The 22,239-nt window shown below is 34.7% G+C and overlaps 1 long non-coding RNA gene across 2 annotated transcripts; it reads right to left on the reverse strand.

Annotated features, from left to right (window-relative positions):
* Positions 1-19,066: 19,066 nt before the first annotated feature.
* Positions 19,067-22,027, reverse strand: LOC109369049. 2 transcript variants are annotated; one of them, XR_002117667.1, is made up of 3 exons: positions 21,979-22,027; positions 21,188-21,308; positions 19,067-19,162 (listed from the first exon to the last, which is right to left on the reverse strand). It is a non-coding gene; the product is annotated as an uncharacterized LOC109369049 (long non-coding RNA). The 2 variants fall into 2 exon arrangements; XR_002117666.1 differs by having other exon boundaries at positions 21,933-22,021.
* Between the last annotated feature and the right edge of the window lie 212 nt (positions 22,028-22,239).

The raw sequence follows: 22,239 nt of genomic DNA on the forward strand, positions 1-22,239 counted from the left end.
ACAAATTGAAGGAAAAAAAACTTGATTTCAAATCTATGAGTTTTTCAATTAGATTTACCATGGAAACAAAGTTGAAAAAACACGATGAAAATGACCTCCTAGTTTTTAACTTTTTGATTTGGTCTGGGTATTAACTTTGAATGGATATATTTGTCAGCTCCTCAATTATCCACATTTTTCATACTTCACTTAAGCAACACAGATATTGTTTAGAGCCATTTCATCTCTCAAGTATAGTTAAAAGTAAAACAATCCTTCCATTCTAAGTACAGTACTGTATGCCTTATTACATTGATACCTTTACTTTACTCAAATGTATCCTCTGGTGAAGTTTGAGCACATTCAAAAAGTACTTTTGGTCAAGAAGAACAAAAAACAGTTATAAAACAAATACATTCTTTAAAGAGTTTATAGATAACTGTAGATGATTATGTAAAATTTGCAGTCAGTACACTATTCCTCTCTACCTCATTTCCACCCCAAATGATTTGAGAGGAACTTACATTTCAAACACAGTTTCTAGGAATGCCTACCGAGATTGTTTCAGAAATGTTACTGTAAATTACGGCATACAGTGTTCAGAATATATTAAAATAATGGCTTGTATAACTACATTGTATGGCATGCATTCTAATATCTAATGTTTTTACTTTCATCCAAGTCCTCATAAAATAAGCTGTTAACCTTAACTGAGATAGCCAATAAAATAACTGTGATAAATTTACATTTACAGCACTGTAGGAAAGACGTTAAATCACAATCTTAAACCTAGGTACAATCAATAAACATCAATGAAAAATTTGTGTTTAAATCGTAACCTGAAATTTGTGTTTTTCTAACTTTTCAGCTCTCCTTCTAGTCACTGAAGCTATGGTTTACTACAGCATTAGAAATCAGTGTCCAGATATATTAGAAAAACAAAGCCTAATCTTAATGGTTTTAATTTTTTATGTACAGGAAAATAATGCATTGGAATTACAGAGTTAATATTCTACATTAAGGTTTTGTTTTGCTTATATTTCATCATTGAAATAGCTTGGAGATTTCATTGTGTCTTGCAAGTTTATCAGTAGTTTCAAACTGGACTGAAGCAATAATTTTTATTTGTTGATATCATGTGAGTACAGTACATCTGAATGTCTGCTAGAAAAGTGTTTGACTTGGTGTAAGAGCTGCTAAGCAACAAGTAAAATAGTGGTGTGTTATCAATAAAGTTTTCATCACACATCCGAAGCATATCACTAGATGAGATACTATGAAGAAAGCTAACTCTATTCCAGACAAAACCAGCCCAGTGACTTATGTAGATGTTTAAGACATAGGAACCTCCTTTTCTTTTTCTTTTTTTCCCCCCCTTTTTTTTTTGTTTTCTTTTTTTTCTTTTTTTTCTCAAGATCTCAAAAAGAATCTTAACCAGAAGCAAACAAACAAAAATATGCAAAGACAAATTTTGACAAATAATGTTCTTAACAGTGATTTTTTACCTAAGTGAAAGCAGAAAGAAGCTATGAGGATTGTTTAATACACTCTTTAGTGAAAGTTGTGTGCGTGGTGATATAAACTTAAGTATAAGTTAGTAAATGATTTGAAAGCCTGGCCAGATTTGAAAAGGAATATTTTCCTGTATAAAGGAAGGCTTAATGGAGAAGTGTAATTTATGTTCCATGAAACAGTTGAAAATATGTTCTGGGCTAACACAGTTTATTGTGAAACATGTTATAAATCTCTTGGGGAAATAAGTGAGAAATAGTGTAACGGAAATGCAAAACCAGAAAGAGAGTATCTAATTTGATAATAAACTTACTTTTCTATAAAGCTATTTTTGTGTTAGGCAAGTGTCAGTGTATAAAAATAATATGTTAAAATAGCAAGAAAGCTAATTTGGATTCTTTTGCTAGAAAGAAGAATCAATAGAGAAAACTGAATTGTCAAAGATATCTGGTTGTTCATAAATCTTTTTTATTTTTTGTTTTAGAAAGTCATATTCATCACATATGTGTGATGCTGACGATCAGTTTATTTAGTTAGAATGCGGAATGGCATTGATCAAAAAGTGATGAAGCAGTTTTATAAATAGTGCTGTTTTTGTCTTCAAGGTTAATTCTAAATCAAGTATTTGTACTGCTTGCTTTAACATTTTAAGTAAGATGAACTTAAAATTCCATGATGAATGAGAAAATCAAGTGTTGACCCTTTTTAATAGCTGAAAAACGTGAATTGTAAGCCAGCAGGCTGATAATTGTACTTGTCCTATTATTTTCTTCTAGACAGAGCACCTGAATGAAATGTAGCATACAGAGTAATTATTCTTAAGCTTGTTCTTGCCATCTGACTAAATGTCATATTGTTTTTCTTTAAAATAGAAAACTGGATGTGTGCTTACACATTGTCACTTTGAGGCAAGCAGAATGTCAACCTTTTCAATTGTGGCAAGAGCTATGAAATTTAAGTTGTAAATGTGATATAAGGCAGAAAATCAGGTTTATCCTATGGTTATAATTGTGATGTAAGAAGGTGTCAGGGCTCTGCTTGTTAGTAAGCATCAGCAGTCATAACAAAATAGGATAGCTGCACTTTTACTCCAATGGTTGTTAACTTCATGTATCATCCTGGTGTAGATAAAGCAAATACAAACATATGCTGCTGACATCGGTAGTGGGAATGTATGGCAGTGTAGCTCACAAATGTAATATGCTTATATATACTCATATCTTTGAGAATGTCTTAAGGTTCTTTGTTCTTTTTTTTTTTTTAACTTTTAAGTACTTCTTATTCTAATGTTGTTTAAATGACACTGCAGTTGCCTTGTCACTTATGATATCATAAAAATATTTAGATAATGCTATATGTATTTGGATCCCTTCATACCCATATCTCTCTATCTACAAACTTTAGTGAATCCACATTTTGCAAAAATGCTTGGGCTATATACCCTGATTCCACACAGTTTATATGGTGATTGTTTCAACTCTGCAGTAGTAGTCTACTTCTGTAAGTCCTCAAAAGGTAAGTGAGAAAAAATAAGTTAATAAATACAATTCATTCCAAGTATATGAATACGCTTAAAAAATCTTAGGGGAGTTTATGAAAAGAGAAAGTGTGTAAACCACTGTCTACGCTGTTAGTTGGACGCCTTCACAGTAATTGAAATGAAGCTGTCCTTCACAAAAAGAAAAGAAAAAAAGAAAAAAAGAAAAACAAACAAAAAACCTACAACCAATGTTAAAAGTTTGTATGTCATTGTTTATATATAGGCTGTTATAGGAGGTCAGAATGTGCCTTGGCTGATACATTGTGCTTTCTTAAAGTAGGCCATAGCAACAGCATGTTAGAAGTCTAAATGCTGGTCTGTGATATCTCTAATAACCAATCAAGTGCAGACATATGGCTGCAATGCACCAAGCTAACACACACAGCATTAGTTTGGTTAGGGCATCTTTTAGTCAAAACACAGTTGAATTCCAAGTCTGTGGTATGTTAAATGAAATATCTGACTGAAGAAATATGACATCTGCATGCTTTCAGTAACTACCACTATTGTCTCAGTCTTACTGTATATTTATCTTTGACGAATTTGTTTTGGAAATGTATGTGCTATACTTGTAATTACATATACACTATTATTACATGGTTGTTTTAAACATAACTGCTCAGTTCTGGTCTCCACAATATAAAAAGGATGTTAATGTCCTTGGAAGAGGCCAGAGGAGAGCAATAAAGCTGGTAAAAGGGCCGAAACGCATGTTTCATGACAAGAGGCTGAGGACAGTTGTCTGCAGTAAAGGAAGTCTCCTCATTGCTCTTTGAAACTTCTTTATGAGAAGTGGTGAGGGAGATGCTGGTCTCTGCTCCTGGAGAACTGAGGATAGTGCATGCAGGATCAGCACAAAGCTGTACCAGGTGAAGTTCAGAGTGGACATTAGGAAAAATATATTCTCTGTGAAGATGAAGATGCCCCATGCTTTCAGTGTTGAACAGGCAAGTAAATGATGCCTTCAGTAATACACTTTAGCTTTGAGTCAGCCCCAAGGAGGGAGTTGGACTTGATGATCTAGGTAGATCTCTTCCAACTGAAATATTCTATTCTAGACAACTTTTTTTTTGATCCTATAAAGATTGTTTCTGACCTTTTCTGGGAAACATTGTAGTCCTGAAGCAAAGGTTGGAAATAATTTAAGAAAAGAGACCGTTTTACGAAGTTGTCATAAGTGAGTACATATACATGATTGATTCCTCAATATAAATGTGTTGCTTGAGCCTAAGGAAAGCAAAAAAGTGATTGTACTAGATTCTGACAGTGGCCAAAAGTGGATGTCAAGGGACACATAATAGTTTGTGGAGCAGAGATTTCCTGAGCCAGAGGTAACTCTGGTTTATACAGTAGCCCCCAGTGGGTTTACCTCCCATTTACAGGCTTTGAGCTAGAGAACAGAGAGGTTAATGTTTTGTGTCCATCACATTTTGTGACAAGGCAGTCTGAAGCTAAACTATACTTCATGTGAATTTTATCTGTTCAGAATTGGCCATCTACTAACTACTTTTGGCAACAGCTTATTCTTCTATCTGAGGATGTGATGAGCAATCAATCCCGGCTCATTCTCCGCAAGTAATTTGTAATATTACATGGATATAGGAATTAGTAGAGAGGATTATAGGATAGCAAATTCTTATATTCTTTCAGATTTTATCTTTAATCATTACACAGCTCGTGCATTAAGCTATTACTAATACTCTTTTTATACTGTGGGGGATTCAGTTCATGCGTAATTGTCATCTTCTTTCTAACAAAAATGACTCCAATTGGTTTGTTCTTTCCTTAACATAATGCTACTATGTAATAAAGGTACATATATATGTATGAATATAAATTTAAATAAAAGAGATTCGTTATTCTTGCAAATTGATTCATAGCTCCTAGGCTGAAGTGGAAATGGTTATGACTAGCTATAAATTAAGATTAATTAAATCTAGACTAATTACAACCTGAGTGTTACATTTTAAAAAACAAGCAACAAAAAACAAAAAACACCCAGAAATATAAACACAAAAAACTTACTAGTTGCAGAAAATCAATGATTATGAAATTTTTATTTACTAATGATATGTGAAATTGTAGTCTCTAGTTACTAGTTCTGAACAATTATTAGGTTATTATACTTGTCTAGAAGACACCAGATGTTTTTATCTTTCCTCAGTGAGAAAGTACCTATTCTTTTCACCTCGCTTCTGAAAGTTAGCTGACCATGTTTTCTACCTAACATGGCAGAAGCTACTCGTCATATCATTTCCTGCTGATGTTCTAGATTCACAAGCTGTGTATACACCATCTCTTGCCTGATCTTTTTTTAAAAAGCAAGTCAGAAAATTGATTTTTTTGGCTTCATAAGCTAAAGAAAATTAGCAGTGAAACACAAACCAGAAAAAATTATTTGGGAATAACTTGAAATATTTAGTTGAAATAAAACAGTTGTGTTTTCTCTTAACCACTTTCAACATAAGTTATTTCTTAATGCCAGAATGGTTTGAAATGAAAAGTAAACTTCTGAACAAAAACTGTAGCAGCCTTGTATAAATATATGCATTTTTAATGTGCAAATATATTTTTAATAAACCTGTTGGGAAAGATTGGCTAAATTTTGTTAAGATGAATTAATGTCTCTAGAACTGCGCATTTAGTTTATTTGCTGTTTCCTCAGAAGTGTGCCACTCTGCATTTTCAATATTGCATTAGGGGCCTTTGTGGAGCCCAAATTTTTAGTGGTCAAGCTTGGCTCACTTTTTAGCATTTATAACTAGCAGCAGAGACCATCTCACATCACTGAGATGTGAATTTGCTGATAAGTTCTGAATTTTCTGCTAAGTATATCACCCCAGCCTGAGTATGGGTGAACCTGCAGTTCCTTTCAAATAAAGGGAGCTCCACCATTCATGTTAATTGGGTCAGGAATTCAGCATGTGCACTTAGTATCAGGAGAAATAAAAGTGAAGTCCTTGAGGACATATCTCACTGCCATACCTAAAGCAGATGTCTAATTTTCTCCTTATTATGTTGTTTTCATGCTATTAAGTGATTCACTCAAAGTAGTTTAAAAATCTTGGCCTTGTGCCCTGAATTCTTGTCAGCGGACTTTCAGGCTATTGTATTTTATCTGGCAAACCTAAGTCTTTATTGATTTTTCTTTATTATTTTATTTTATTTAATCACATTTCTCAGTGAAAGCATGGTGAGTAAGCCACTAGACTGGGGCTTAAGAAATTTCAGCTTAGGCCTTTTTTCACCAGGTTTTCTCTAAGTCATTTAGTTTTTAGTATCTCAGTTACTCAGATGGAATAGATAACACTTTACAGTTTTACAGGATGCTTGTAAGGATAATATCATTAAAGATTTAAAAACTGATACTACAGTAAAAAGCCATCTGACAACAATTTCCTACCATGCAATATTGGTGAGAAAAGAATGTTTATTTGCCAATTGACTTCAGAATCCCTTGTTAATTTATCCAAAATAAAACTCATTCAAACAGAGACAATACGTTATACGAAAATCATAGATGATGCAGATTTGGTGTTCTTGTGGTGCTTGAAAATGGGAAACTCCAAGCCCTGATAAATTCTGCACTTTTGCAAATAAGAATCTAGAACGATATGCATGATCTAGAATATTTTTAATGAGATGAGATCCCGTTAACTGATTCTTATTAATGTTGTGGGGTTTTATTTCTGTTTCTTGTACTTTTAGGAGTCATTTTAGCAGTGAAATGAAACACTAGAAAGTGTTTTTTTCTTTTTCAATTTGCTTCTTATGTTTTGAGTTTTGTGGTAATTTTGCATTCAGGAGGTGTATCATTCCTGGGCAGAACAAGTGATTTTAAAAACAAAACAAAACATGTAAATTATGTGTCTTTAAACTTCCTATTTTTCCCTGGGGTAACTGGGAATTTCAGTGTAGAGCCACAGGGCTTTTTTCAATAGATTTTAACTCTAACCAAGAGCTTATAGCAGATGTAATTACCAGTTATATCATAATTTATAAACCCTACTAGAATCTATAATCATCTTAAAATACTGTTTTCTTTCCTTTATTTTAATTAAGCTGCTTTTTATCCTCACTCTCTGCTTAACATTTAATTTTTTTAATTCTAACCATAATAGCTACCAGGCACATCAAAAATAAAATAAATAAAATATGAAAAAAGTATATATGCTCCCTCTAGCAAGAGGGGTATTAAGAACTAAAATGGCCCTATTTTAATCATTGCTGTGACAAAATTACAAATTTTATGCTATCAAGTTGGAACTAAACTAAAATATAAAAGAAATTCCAATCAACAACAAAAAACAAGGTCAGAAAATGCTTTTGTCAACAGTAATAAATAGGCTTTTACCATATACTGAATTCTCAGTGCCAGTGGGTAGAATCAGCACATTTCCAATACAGAACCATGTCATGGTTATTGGCAGTGCAGGCCTTTGGAATTTGTATGTACATCCCTCTCTGATCCTTTAGTTTCCATTTTCAAACTTGCCCATGGGTCCATAGGAACACTATTTTCCTATTTCATCCCAACTGAGCCCTTTATGAAATCTGTCTTCTGGGAATATCCCTCAAATGGCACTGGAAAGGCTAGCCCAGGCCAGTCATCACATAGCATTAACGTAGCTATTAAATACTGTGATAATAAGTTCTCTGGCTACTAAGTGTCTGAAGTGGAACTGAATGGAAAGGATTTTTTATTTGTCACAGAACATTGACAACATACAAGACTGTCTGATACTTCCAAAGCTTTGGGAAATAAGTTTAAATATAGTCATAAAATGAACAGATCTAGTTTCTTATTTATATTATGTAGATCTGTTTTACGTACAAAAAGCAGCACACAGCTTTGCTTCTACATGAAATAGGAGAAAACTGTATTGTTAGCAGAAATTTATAATGTGCAAGGATACCACAAACCAAGCAAATGATAGATGTAAGCATTTTGGCATAGAATAAATGAATAATAGATAATAAGGTAGTTCATTATAGAAACCACCTGTTTCTACCTTGCTTCCAAATATGGAATCATAAGATAAATTCGTATCTTCCAAGACCACCTGTCTGTAAAGATCAATGTTCTCCAATTACAAAGAAGTTTTTAATATCATGTTTTACTGTAATGGAAATATCGGATGGTTGTTTCTCAATAAAAATCACACTTCAGCAGACTAAAACTAAAAGAAAAAAAAGTAAAAAGGATGTAACATCTTCATTACTTTTAAGTTTTTGATTCTTGAAACAATTAATTATTCCTTACTATGAATGCAGTGCTAAAAAGAAATTCTATACTGAATGTTTTTTTCTGTTTTTCTAAAAATTAGTCCATTGCACATGTGTAGAAAAAGTAGCAGCTTATAATTTGCATTATATAAGTGTTACCTCATGTTCCAATTGTATTTCTGTTTTAATTTGTTTTATTTTCAATGAATGTGGTTATGCTAAGATTTGTGTCCTTGCTGATTATTTGATTAGAGAAGAAGTATCTTAAAGATGAATGTCAGAAGAAAGTAAAGTCATTCATAGTGGATGGCTTGGTCAAGTAGACTTAAAGAAAAAAAAAATGTCCAAACAAAACTAATAATGGATTCCACTTACCTTAAAATAGTATAAATAAATAAATAAATAAATAAAGATGTAAAAAGACCCCTGGGCAAGCTGTTACAGGATGGTCACCAACAGAGCCATGTTGTTCTCTACGGAAATCACATACAGGATTGTGTCAGCCTCTGCTGACACAAGTGCACTTGGTTGCATGCAACTCACCCTCTGCCGGTCCATCTGTCGTGAGGTTTTCCCAGCAGGCACTGCAAAAATTGATTCCAAGCACTTTTACAGTCATTTTGGCCTTAAAGGAAACTGTTTAGGTATGAAAGGACAAAACTTCAGACTAAATTTACCTTTGGAAGAGCAATATGAAAAAAGAAATTCCAAACATGCTGAGAAAACAGAGGTAAAGTCACTGTGTGGAGAAGGCAAGAATAGTAAAGAAGCTAAACAGAAGATATTGGTGCCTAACTTCTGAGGTTTGGACTTGAAACATCTTCAATTTTCATCCTTTTTGCTGGGATAGAGGGAGGAGGCAAGTTCTGCTGGTTAGCTCTTGAGAACAGGCCTGGAAAGGTCCATGGGCACAATCAGTCTGAGTTCATGAGCTCAGGTCCCTGTCGTTATTTCTCTGCCATTTCAGGAGCGGACTGGACTGTCAGTCTATACAGTCTGACTCAGAGCTTCTTAATTTATTGTCTAAGGAAAATACAAATGCATTATGCTGTGGTTTGCAGATGGCATATGATATACATCATGGGCTGATGTATAATTTTTTTTCATCTAATGCCGAGAAGGAGTGGAATGTACTTAAATATTATGACAGACAGCTGACAAGATATTAGTGTTGTGTTTAAACAGACTAGTGCTATGTTTTTATAATGGTTTTTTGTCTCTGTTGTATAGAAAGGCCAAATAATTTCTGAAGAAAAAAAAAATCAAGTGATTACTTTTTTAATGCAATGAATTTAAGAAGTACTAGAAACAATGAGCAGGCAGAGATAAAAGTGACGTAGGTGTGGGATCTAAGTAAATATAATATTAACATGAAATGTCCCCACAGACATTATGTTTGTTCTTGTCTTGCAGTCTCTTCATTACTTTCATGTGAAGCTGTTTGATACAGAACTGATTGCTACTTAAAACTAAACTACAAATTTGAATGACAAAGATACAGAACATTGATTTTCTCTGCAGCTCTATTGTATTTTCTCTTCACAAATGCATACGTTGTTCTGAAAGTAATGCTTCCTATTTCTTTCCATAGAAGAGGGAACAGATGCAAAGAGCATAGTAACACTGTTTGATAGACCAAATTCTTGGCTACAAAACACTATGGCCTGCATGCCGTGCTTGTGAAAATCTGCACCAGTGCTGGTTATCCACTGTTGCCATCACCACTGCTGAAACACACCACCCACTGCCTCACTATGCTCACATCCACGATTTGGTCGCCATAAATATTCAGCAAATGCTAATGAATGACAGTGAGTGCCATTTTTTCTGCATGGAGGAATCCAGTTCCACCACTTTGCTTCATGCAAACTTCCATATCATACAACAATTTGTCTGACTGCCCCTCTGCTACCATCTGTTGCATGGCAACAGAATGTAGTGAAATGTTAATGGGAAGACTCAACTTCTATTGCCATCCCACCAACACAGAATTGTTGGTGGGAAGATCAACATCCTCCTCTGACGTCGTAGGCCAACATAATAAAATAGGAGGCATTATTTTTAGTTCTGTATGGGAACTGCTGAATCACAGCATGAACCTCTGATTGACCACCTGAGGCGAGCAATGAGTCGGCCCTGAGAGCATAGGTGAAGGCAGTTCTCCTGTGCTATGGGAAAGGGTGGAGCCTGGCTGCACCTCTCCTAGACCCCATTTAAGAGCTGACTACTGGGAAGGGAAGGATTTCTTTTGGAGATTGGTCTTCTTGGAGTCTTCTCAGTGACCCAGGACAAGGGTAAGCTTTCCATCCATTGTTTTTTAGTGTGATAACCTGTTTAGCCTAACTTTCCTGTATATTTCTTAATTATGACATCTGTATATTCATTGATTACACAGTTCGCAACAGTTTACCCTACAAGATTCAGAAAAAGTACTTAATATTCTTCCTGAAAAGCAGCAGGTAGCCATATATTGTTAGTACAGGCACACGTTCACAGCCTTCCATTATAAAGTTAGAAATTTATTTAGGGCTACCATTTGAGTACATAATATACTCTAACAGAAACTATTTTGTTCCTACCTTGTCTTGGAACCATTCCTCATCTGAGCAATAGGAAGAAATGGGAGAAGACAGTGTTTAAGGGATTGCATATCCGAAGTTAGCATTTGCAAAAGCTGTATTTGAGGTACATTATTTATTTTGCTTAATTAGTTTTTAAAATTGAATATTAACACTAAAGTTAATATTCTTGCCTAAGGATATCCTGGTTTTTCATTTCTGACTTCCTCTTGACTGACAGATTAAAATTACTTTCAGGTGCTGAGGAGGGTATTGACTAGGACTAAGTCTTCCAGTGCCTCACATTGCCAGCCCTGCTCCAGAATAGTAAGGCAAAGCATCAGTTTATGTTTTCACCATTTTTTTTTAATGCTTTCTACTGGGCGAAATGGCCATATGTTTATGGTAGAATCTTACAAATTATGCCTTATCTAATGCGAAAAGTCTAATTTTTCCTAGAGTTTCTACAAGAGTGTTGAAGGTATTGTGAGTAAACTGTGACACTTTTATTATAAATTTATTTACTACGATTGCTGAAATGTTTTTTTTTGCTAAATGTATTCCTATTGTGATACAGCTATGAGCACATGAATTGGGCAAAGAAAATAAGATGAGAGATTTTTCCAGAAGTGTTTAATGAACATTCTTATAAAGGAGTACAGCAGTGGATGCAGTCTTTAAAAAGCTTAGGAGACTGATAGATGTTTTTCTTTAGAAAAATACATCGGATATTATTGCTTCTCTACACTGTTCTTCGAGATTCTGTTGCTTATTGACAATTCTTCTATTAATAAAGCTTGTTTAAACACTTTTTCATGCAGCTTATGATAAATATAAGGAGATATGTTATTTATGAATTCATATTTCTTATTTCCTAGGAGTACATAAGTGGAATTTAGATAGCATTTCAGAGGTATTTGAATATTATTGTTCAGATACGTAGTACAGATGGTCTTAACACGTAATAGCTGGCTAATAAACTTTCGTGCATTCAGATCTGTCGCTTTATTTCAGGTCCGTTTTTAAGCTCAAGTACTGTTTCTGCTGCTTCTCTATAGAAATTTCATTCTTACCAAAGTAAAATGGAAGCAGTGGTTGGATTCATAAGTTACTTTGCTTTTGCAAATACTATCAGCTGTTATTAGCAATTAGCTTACAGAGAACTTTCTAAAATGCCTAACTAGCAAGGTGATATATTGTGCATTTACAAAAGGGAAATTTTTAACGAATGTAGGTCATCTTTGAACAAAATTAGTATTCAAAAATATGCCTGTTAGTGTCTCAGCTTTAGGAAGTGAAGCTGCTATAGTTTCTAAAACATGGTAAAATGCTGCCCTCTTCTGGTTATTCCGAACTTACTTTCTCTCTGCGGCATCCGTAATGCCTCAGCAATCTTTATTCTGTTAGACACTATGTTGGGTCTTCTGTTTTTTTTTAAAAAAAAAGAAAAAAGTTCATGAGTGCACTTCAAGTAAGCATATGTTTAATGTTGACACTCTGTGTAGGAACAGTGCATAGGATATTTTAGTGGATGTGATATAGTCCATGCATTCTGTTCATTATGTTATATATAGCAAGAATTCTTTCTCTTGGTTCTCTCACAAATGCACTGTAGAAGATAGAGCAGGATATTGACCTAAGTACACTCATCAGTTTGTCTGGTGATGAATATGCCTATTATCCATTGCATTCTCGTAAGCAACCTGACAGCTGTGAAGTGGTACAGATCTACAAAATACTGCAAACAAATTGAACAGACTTATATTTTATTTCTAACCTTCTTGGTGTAGACATCCTCTTTTCATTCTTAGTATTAGCAATGAGTTCTAAAGCACTGGGCTTCAAAAATGTTGTTTTCAGGTTTGTTTTTTTTCTTTATATTTATGGAGAGAGCTACTTTCATTTTCATTTGAGAAGTAATAATTTTAAGGCCTAGAATTGCCCTTTAGCAGGAAGATGTTGTTCATTTAGTTCAGCTCTCCTGTAGACATTATATCAGAAATTATTGAAAATTACAGGAATTAAGGCAAGATAAGTGATGAAATAGATTGCTTCTACATTTTAAATTTGGAAATTTGAATTTCTTAGCAGTTTTGCAATTTAAATGTGATTTTAGTAAAGATTTGTTTTGATTGTAATGGTATGGAAATGCAAATAAAGAACCTTTCACATATTAGAAAAAACTTCTGGGGAGGAAATCCTTCTCAGAACAAATCACAAAACAAAATTCTTATTTTGGCAAGACTACGTTCAGAGATGCTTACCACATGCTTTCCACAGAGAGAGAATGTTTGTATTGTATTTTTGACATTGCTTGTCAAGTTTTGTAGTTTTCATCTTAATAGTATATCTAACTAAGCTGATGAGAAAGCAGTTAGAACAAAAGAAACCCTTGGTTTTAGACTGTCTTTAAATCTAACACAATTCTTTCTTCTGCAGCTATGTAGTTATGATTCATGATCCAGTCAGTGTGGCTTTTTGTAAACATAGTCTTTCCACATACTCTGTGACGTTTCTGCAATGAATCATCAGGCATGAAAAATGTACATTGTCGTGGGCTAACACTGAGCGAAGTCAGTGAAGTAATAGGTTACTGTTATGATTGCCATAGGATGGAGCTGGTAAAAGATGATGCTACGTTTCAGTATGTATGCTGACAAATACTGTCATATGTGATTTCCATGATGTTGAGTCATTCACCTGTTGAAATCCCAGGAATTATTATACATCTTGATTGAAAGTTAGTTATAAACTACATTTGTTTGGTGCCTACCATGAAAATAACAATGCTTCTCTGATTAGAGCTGTATTAAACATGTCTGCTTTTAAAATTATTTAAAAGCTGATGCAACCTCAGTTGGAATTGATTGCATAGAATTTCACTGAATTGATGCTAGGCATTGGAACAGGCTGCACAAGGAGGTAGAGCAGTCGCTATTCCTGGAGGTATTCTAGAGATAGGTGAATGTAGCTTAAGGACATGATTTAGCAATGGACTTGTGTTAGGTGATGGTTGGGTTTGATAATCTTGAAGACCTTTTCCAACCTAACTGATTCTGTGATTTTATGTTTATGTTTGCAATGTAAGAAATATAGTATGTGTTCTACTAATAATGAGCTAAAATATAAAGATCTCTTGGGATACAGGAAAGCAAGAGATGGAAATATTTCTTGAGTTGTATTAGTTTCCTGTAATGTAGGATTGATAATACGAGGAGAGAATGTGCAACAACGACTAAACTATGTGATGATTTTTCTCTGATGTGAGTTCATGCCCCAGTGGCACTACAGATGCAACTTGCATAATATATCTGCATATGTTTTATTTACCTTTAACCATTTAAGTAATTTGCTGAAGTAGGACTCTGGATATAAATATAGATACTAAGAAGCTGAGAGAGAAATTAGATAAATTAGCTATAAGATGAATTGAAATAATGCCACTTTGTATCTGGAGTAACAGAACACTAGCAAGAAGAAAACATTTTGAAAGCATACAAGGCTGTAGATCCTTTGTGTGTAACTTGTTATGAAGTTTAAGAACTGTTAAACACTGCACTATTCAGACTGAGTATAGATGCTGCAGAATGTGAGTTCTAGTTCTAGACCAATAAATCTTTACTAAGCTTTGAATTGACTTTCTTGGAGTAAGAGACTGGGGGAGATGGACTGATTTAGCCTGCAGAAGAGAAGGCTCTGGATTCTTTTAGTATTTAAAGGGAGCTTCTAAACATGATAGGGATCTACTTTTTACTTGGTCTGCTGCAGTTAGGACAAGAAGGAATGATTTTAAACTAATAGAGGTGAGATTTAGGTTAGGAAGGAATTATTCACTTGGAAGTTAGTTAGATCCTGGGACAAGCTGCCCAGAGAGCTGTGGATGCTGCAAAGCCGGTGGCACACAAAGCCATGGTGGATGAGGCCCTGGGGAACATAATCTAGTGGGGGCAACCAGCCCACAGCAGGGGATTTGATGTAGGTCTTTAAAAACACTTCCAATCTAAGCTATTCTGTGATTCTGTGTTTGCTGTATTACAGGATTGCACATAAGAATTTCTGAGTTCTGTTATTTAAAGTGGGCCAGCTGTAGACTCCTGCTTATGGGAACAGAATCTGGGAATTACTGCTTATGGGAATTGCTGCTGGGAACAGAACACGATTAATATGGAAATCTAAATGACTTTTTTAAAGCTGTAAAATAAAATATATTAAAAAATCCATATGTAAAAGGAAATAAAATATTGCTTGTAAATTGAGGTATGTCCTCAACGATTGCAAGTAGTGAATTCAAATGTGAAGATGAATAAGATGTACTTAGAGCTATAGACTTGGGTATGGATCACCAGCCAACTTACTCAACAATAGGAAAAGATATTTATATTGGTATCTCTAGGATACCAGAAATTTAATTATGTCCAGAGCAGGTAAGAAGGATTTCACTATAGAAGTAATAAATAGGCAGATGTTTCTTAGTTCGCTGCTGGGCCTTAATCCCTTTTAATTCTATCCCTCCTATAAGGGAGCACAGAGAATACTAAACTCGATCTGAACATTTTGCTTTCACTCTGTGTTTAATGACAAGAATCTCAGATCTTTTTTTCCTGCAGGAGTTAGTCCTGAATATCTATCAGTGGACATGAACATTTCAGTCAAAACAAGATTTATAAACTCTTCAACCCTGTGCTGATGTACCTTTTCTGTATTCAGATCAGTTATCAGAAATGATTCTGTCCTAATGTGATGTGAATTTTTAAATTTATTTTACAATGTAGCAATGATGATAAAGGCATAAAACCTCAGCTTTTCTGGGTCTGCAGAGACAGCTCAAGCAGGCAGAAGAGACTTTGCCATCACCTTCTCCATTTTTCAGGTGGCATGTGGGGGATCCCAAGAATTGCCATTGCTGGGAAAGTTCCCTGTCCTTGCTGGGTGGGGCAGCATTTTTTAACACTGCTGCCTTAACTGTGCAAAACTGTGTTTCAAAATGATAGGCATTAGGTAAATGTGCTATAAATTTGGAATGTATTTTCATAAATAGCTTCAAATATGTCTCAGCTGTTTACATTTGTGGTTCTGACCACAAGTTCATCTCTGTGCACAGTTGAGAAAATGGTTGTCTGTGGGATTTAGCCTGCAACTCAGCCTGTTGCTGTACCACAGATAAGGATGGTCATTTGCAAAGCAGTGTCAGTCCTTCCTGGGTGACCTTATGGTATGATCCTGATCTTTAGAAAAAGCATCTCTAGTTCATATGCCAACTTGGTATTTTTGCAAGATTTTTGCGCAATGTTTTGTGAAGCCATTAGGTCCAGTCAGTGTCGATCGTGGGTAATGCACAGAATAAATACCCTTGAAATCTGTCTATCTTCTTAGTCAATAAGATAGTTATGGAGGATTTTTATACTGTGTGGAGATATTCAGCTACTGAAGTAAGGACGACTATCTAAATACTTAGATATACAAAATCTGTAAGTTTATGATGTCAAAGGCCATACAAAAAAGAATTTGCAAAACATAACAGTAGCCATAGATCAGTAAATTTAGTCAAATATTTAACTTAAGCATACCTGTAAGGTATTTGCTAGCTTGTAATCTTCAGAAGATTTTTTTTTTTTTTTACGAAATTTGAATATAATGGCTCAGTGGTAGTGCTCGTTTTATCTACATTGGGTTTTGAACACTTCAGTCAGCTTGTTGATGAGGCTCATAATGCTGACTTTTTTGGATTCTGAAATTGAATTCAAGAATGAAACATTTAATTAAAGTAAGTCACCAACAGTTTAAATGGTTGTGCTGTCTTCGAGTGTCTACTGGGACATCCTTGTCTTTTCTAAGACCTCTAAGGAGGTAAATAAAATGTATTGGTACAGTTTATGCCTGTGGCTACATCATACTTTAAACACTCAAGGGATATTTCAGGACAAAGTTGGGTATGGATCTTACTGCTGCAGTCTTAAAGCAGAAAATATGCAGCACTTGCCAAAGGAGGGCTAATATGTTGCCAGAGAATGTGTAACTTCCAATAAAATATAATGAAAAATGATGATTTTAATAACAGTTTTCTGAATAAATATCTCTTGGACTTCATAACATGTAGTGTATTTTTATTGTACTTTTTAGTTTTGCTAAGGTCAAATATACCACCTAATATTTACTATGCGAAGTGGAAAAATTGTTTACATAGGCAAAACTTAAGAGAAGCTAAGATATTTGCATACAAGAAAAGGCTTTTATTTAAAGTAAAAATATGGAGTTAGCTATCACAATATCAGCAGTGCATTTCCTTGCATTTTTCACAATAGGACAGAGAAAGAAATACAGGAAAAAAAAAAGTGTAGAAAAACCAAACCTTAATTTCTTTACTTCACTCTGCTAGCTAAACTAATAGTTAAATCCTTCTTGAACTTGCTGGTTTGTTTGAGGTACCTTTAGACAAGGAGTTTTCACGCTAGAACTGGGAGATGAGTTTGACCCTGGGACACCCTGCTATTGGTGTCCCTTCTTGAGCAGGAGGCCTGGACCAAATGGACCAGAGGTCCCTTCCCATCTCAAGCATTCTGTGATTCTGTCATACAACTGATCTATAATCTTATCCCTTTAATGTAGGATTATCTTTCAAAATTTCTTCACATTCAAATGGAGATTTTTAACAGAATTTAGAAGATAATACTTGAAGTGAGTAAATTGGCGTGGATATGTGTTTGTGTGTCTGCTGCTCAGAATTTTATACATAATTAGTAGCAGTGCTTGAGCATTAAAGTTTATTCATGAACAGAGAGGAAAAATTGAAGGAATTTGGACTGAATAGCAATATACAGTTATAAAATCTCCTAAGTGACTAACTAGACAATATATTTGACAAAACTGTTTACCAAAAAGTGATTTTTTTTTTTTTTTTCTTTCCCATTCCTCCTCTAAAAAATTCCTTTCAGTGAAGTTTCAGGGATCCATGAAAAATGAGGCAGGAAGTACCTTAAGACAGTGGAGTAGGTGAACCTTTTCTTTGATGATGGGTATGCAGCCTGCTCTGGAGCTGAGAAGGGTAAGAAGGCAGTGCCAGCATCACATTATTTCCTTATGTCCTTTGACAGGTCTAACTTTGAAGTTTGAAAAATCAAAGGAAAAAAGCAATTGAATTATTTTCTCAGTGATGTCTGTGTCCTTTGCTTCCTCTCTGTTTAACCAGACAGTGAGCTTATTGAATGGTAAAATATCCTGAACAGTTTTTATTTATGGTGGTGACATAACAGGAGATCTTGATGGAAGGTGTAGTTTGAGCCTGGAACAACTTACATTTGTTTATATTTCAGTTGTGGTATTTGAAATGGAGTAGTAGTGATATGATGTTGTACTGAATGACTGCAGTAATGTGCATGGTTGTGCGCTGGCATCTTCCCAGCTTTTTATTCTAATGAATGAGCTTTTTCTTGTTCTTGGAAGCTGTGTCACTAAAGCACTATGTTCAAAGCTTGGTTTGGATGATTTTTTTTCCTTTGCATATCTCAAATAAATACTTATAAAAAGACTTGAGAACAAAGGAAGGGTTGCAGGAAATTATCCAGGCCAGCTCCGTTGCTTTTTTTTCTCTTCTTGTTAGAGGGTGTGAGAATACAAAGCATTATTATGTTATCTCCCCATTCATTATGAATGTATGAATAGAGCAATTTCCTTATTCACACATCTTTACAAATTACTGGCTTGATTTCCTGTCATTTAAAACTACAAATGTATTTAACAAAGAAAATAATAGAATCATAACAATTATTACATGCATTAGGGTAATATGAAAAACTGATTGGTTTAATTAAAAGTTGATTACTTCAGAAGTAAAGGTCTAGGTTGTACCAACTGGAAAGTACAAGGAGAAAGTATCCAGCAACTTCACAACACCAACTGTACTTTCAGAAAGGCAAGAAAGCTTTTCATATTTTTAGTTTAGTTTTACGTTTAAGACATTTTAGGTCAACATTTTTTTCCTTATATACAAACACACAATCAGGAGAAAAGAGATCTTAAAGGCACTAAGCACAGCTGAATGTAAATCCCACAAAACCCTGGAGGAGACCCCTGATGTTAAAAGCATCTGTGTCAGTAGAATTAAGTGCTCAAAAATAAAGTATTTCTTTCAGTGCCTGGCCGATTTGGGCTAGAACTAAAGATTTAGCTCAGCAAGTATAGCTATAAGCTTAAAAGTTGTATGCATTATATTAGTCTTTTAGGGGCCATAAAATTAATGAAAATTTGCCTTAGATTGAAATTTTATTAGATCTTAGTCAAGTGATGATAAATCCTGGTGGCGCTGTTGCTTGAGGTCATTTTTCCAACACTTAGCCAGGGACAGTCCAACCTAGTAAGGAAGGTACAGGTTATGTAGAGGCAGCATGTCTTACAGGACATATTTTCTGGGCAGTTCTGTTCTACCTATGAAAGATGACACTAGGAGATCAAGACCTCTTTCAGGTGAATTTATTTACTTTCCCATGGAGGAGATGTCAGTCAGTTTATGTTCAGTAAGAGTACAAATTGTTTTAGATTATGAACTCATAGAACAGGAATCTGGTGGATTTTATTCTCCTCACAAGTCCATTATGATAGAATTTAGTGGGTTACTGTGCACATTGCCTTGCTAAAGATGATAGATACTATTAGAATTAAAGAAGTCTGAATTCAGTGGTAGTTTGTGAATTACGGAAGATGTGGGCCAGCATGTATAGCGAGGGTAGAACTGTTACTGATTAAGTCGTGCATGTTTCTTTTCTAGACATATGGGTTATTTGTGGGTGTTTCTGTTTCCTCTTAAAATAAGGTGAAACAGGTTAAGTTTCCTTCAGCTTACATTACATATTCTGCTTGATAGTAAAAAGGGGTTGTGATTATTGACAGTGTGAATACCATCTCAGTGGACACGTGATATAACTCTTGTAAAGCTTTCTCACAGTGTATGTTTTAAAGAAATAAAATCTTTTCTGCAATGAAGAGGACTGAATCAATAGCAGTGCTTAAAATACCAATTTCAAGCCTACGCTTTTTTTTTTTCCTCTAATTATACATTCAGGCCATTATTTGTTCTTGGAACATAATAGATGTCAGGCAGCCTTTCAGTGAAGCAATTAGTGAGTAACCAAAAAGTATGAGGAAAGTCTCAAACATCTCAGGCAGCCTGATGCTTAGGCTTATATCACAAGGAAAAGTGTTTAAGTCTTTTTAACAAACAGAGCATCATTAGAAATGTAAAGGGGAAAGTACTTCTTTCTTCCCTTTTCTTTCTCTCTGTGTAGGAAGATGCCAGCTGGTGAGTATGATGGTGGTATTCAGAGTACAATAGGAGCATGAAAGATATGTTTTCTTTTCTCCTCATTGGTGTTGCTGCTTTCTGTAACAGAGCTCTTGACAGCAAACTAGTTTTGTTAAATTTTCTAAGCAATTTTTTCACCTTTTGAAGGCTTTCTCCTTCTTCCAGTTTCTTTTTACAATATAAAATCTGGTTGTTATTGATTGTATTGATTTTAATATAATGTAGATTAATTTTTCTAATAATATTAACCCTTGTGTTATGTAGACTTCAACAACTTTGTAAATAATTCAGCTTAAAGGATTAAATTAATATGCTGACCCTTTATAATTTATTCTAAATGCAGTGTGCCAGACACTCCATAGAAACAGAGGAGAAAAAAAACTGGACCCTTTTACATCTTTAATGTATAGTAATTAGGAAATTCTTAATACAGAAGAGCACACTTTTTTTTGAAGAAAAATAATGCTACTGTTGTGCTGATTTCATTTCTTTTAAAGAACTGTGGCACCTCTAAAAGGTGTTTCAGAGCATATGCTCACATTAAAAGCTGTGGCACCTTCCTTTCCATGTAATTATTACACTGACATTGTTTTGCATAGCAGAAATGAAACCCAAATGCAATGGATCCTAAAATTCATGTGAATAATTTGTCCAACTATAAGGAACATAGCTGTTGTGAGATTATTAGGTAATCATGGAATCAAATAATCACTTGAGTTGGAAGGGACCTCTAGTCCAACCCCCCTGCAATGAACATGAACATCTCGATCAGGTTGTCAGAGCCTGTCTGGTCTGACCTTGTAATTACAAGGAAATGTCTCTTTTTGGTTTTCTGTATGATATGGAGAGTGTTTCAACAAAGCTAGTGTTTGTTCCCGTAAACCAGGCAGTGTTTGTGTTCAGCATTTGAGAAATTTTGTGAATCGTTCTTTAGATTTTAGTTTCAGAATGCACAACAATAAATCTCATTCTTTTTTCTATCTTTTCGGAATGCAATGTCCTCACGGAGTACTGATCTCTGAATTACCTGAATAAGAAGCAGAACTGTTATGAACCTCAGAATGCCATGACACCTACCTGTATGATACATTGTACCTATTTTTTTTAGCACAATCCTGACCCAGAATGTTAGGCCATTGGTGTTACTTTATGCTGAGCTTCCCAACTATTGTCCCCGAGTTCCTGTAAGTATGACAGGCTGAGGAAAACTCCAAATCAGTTGGCTGGTAGGATTTCTCCAGGTAAGGTTTTAATGGACTGGCCTATTCTAAATCCAGTTCTTTATGAAAGATCAGTATTATTATGTTACTGAATTCTAGACATATATGCATGAAAATCAATGGATTAATAACGTTGCATGCTTTCAGTTATCATCCCATTTCCTATGTGTATATATAAGCTGAATTAGAGCAGGAAAGAGAGAAAATAGAAAATAATTACACAGATAAACCACAATCTTTTTGTCTCAGCTGAGTACCCAACATTTTTGATGTGAGGCACTCTATTGCAACTAACTGTAAACTGCATTTAATGCCTTAGGAAATGAAGTGCATTTAAATATTATGGTGGGAAAATCAATCTAGATTATTATGAGGAATAAAACAGCTATATTTTTGGCTGTAATTTTTTTTTAGGATTTCAGTAAAAATAAATGGGAATACAGAAATAATAGACGAGCATGCAGAAGTTTAATCACTCTGCAAGTTGCTAGAACGATCTTTGAATAAGGATCATTTCACTAATTCAGCTGTATCAGCTATTGTAGGGAAATTAAAGTGTAGCTGATTAAGCAGTTATAACAGCCCTCCCCCCCATCCCTTACTCTTGAATGTAAAATCTTCTGAATGTCTTTATGTTACTTGAATAACCTTTAGAACAGCTGGACCTTTTTCTGTCATGTTTCAATGCTAAATGCTAATGGACATTCTCAAACTTTCGTCATAACAAGGTAATAGTGATATCACTGCTGGTCCTGAGGACCATAAAAGGTGGGATGGACTGGAGAGTGGGGAAATGTGGGGATCCTGGGGCACTTACATGCATATCCACATGCACAGTGTGTAAAGAGTGAAAGGAGTTCACATAGAGAAAATTCATGGTCAGGAAACCTAAGCTTTCTGAAATAGTTT

Source organism: Meleagris gallopavo, chromosome 9, assembly GCF_000146605.3.
Source record: "Meleagris gallopavo isolate NT-WF06-2002-E0010 breed Aviagen turkey brand Nicholas breeding stock chromosome 9, Turkey_5.1, whole genome shotgun sequence".
Classification (NCBI taxonomy): domain Eukaryota; kingdom Metazoa; phylum Chordata; class Aves; order Galliformes; family Phasianidae; genus Meleagris; species Meleagris gallopavo.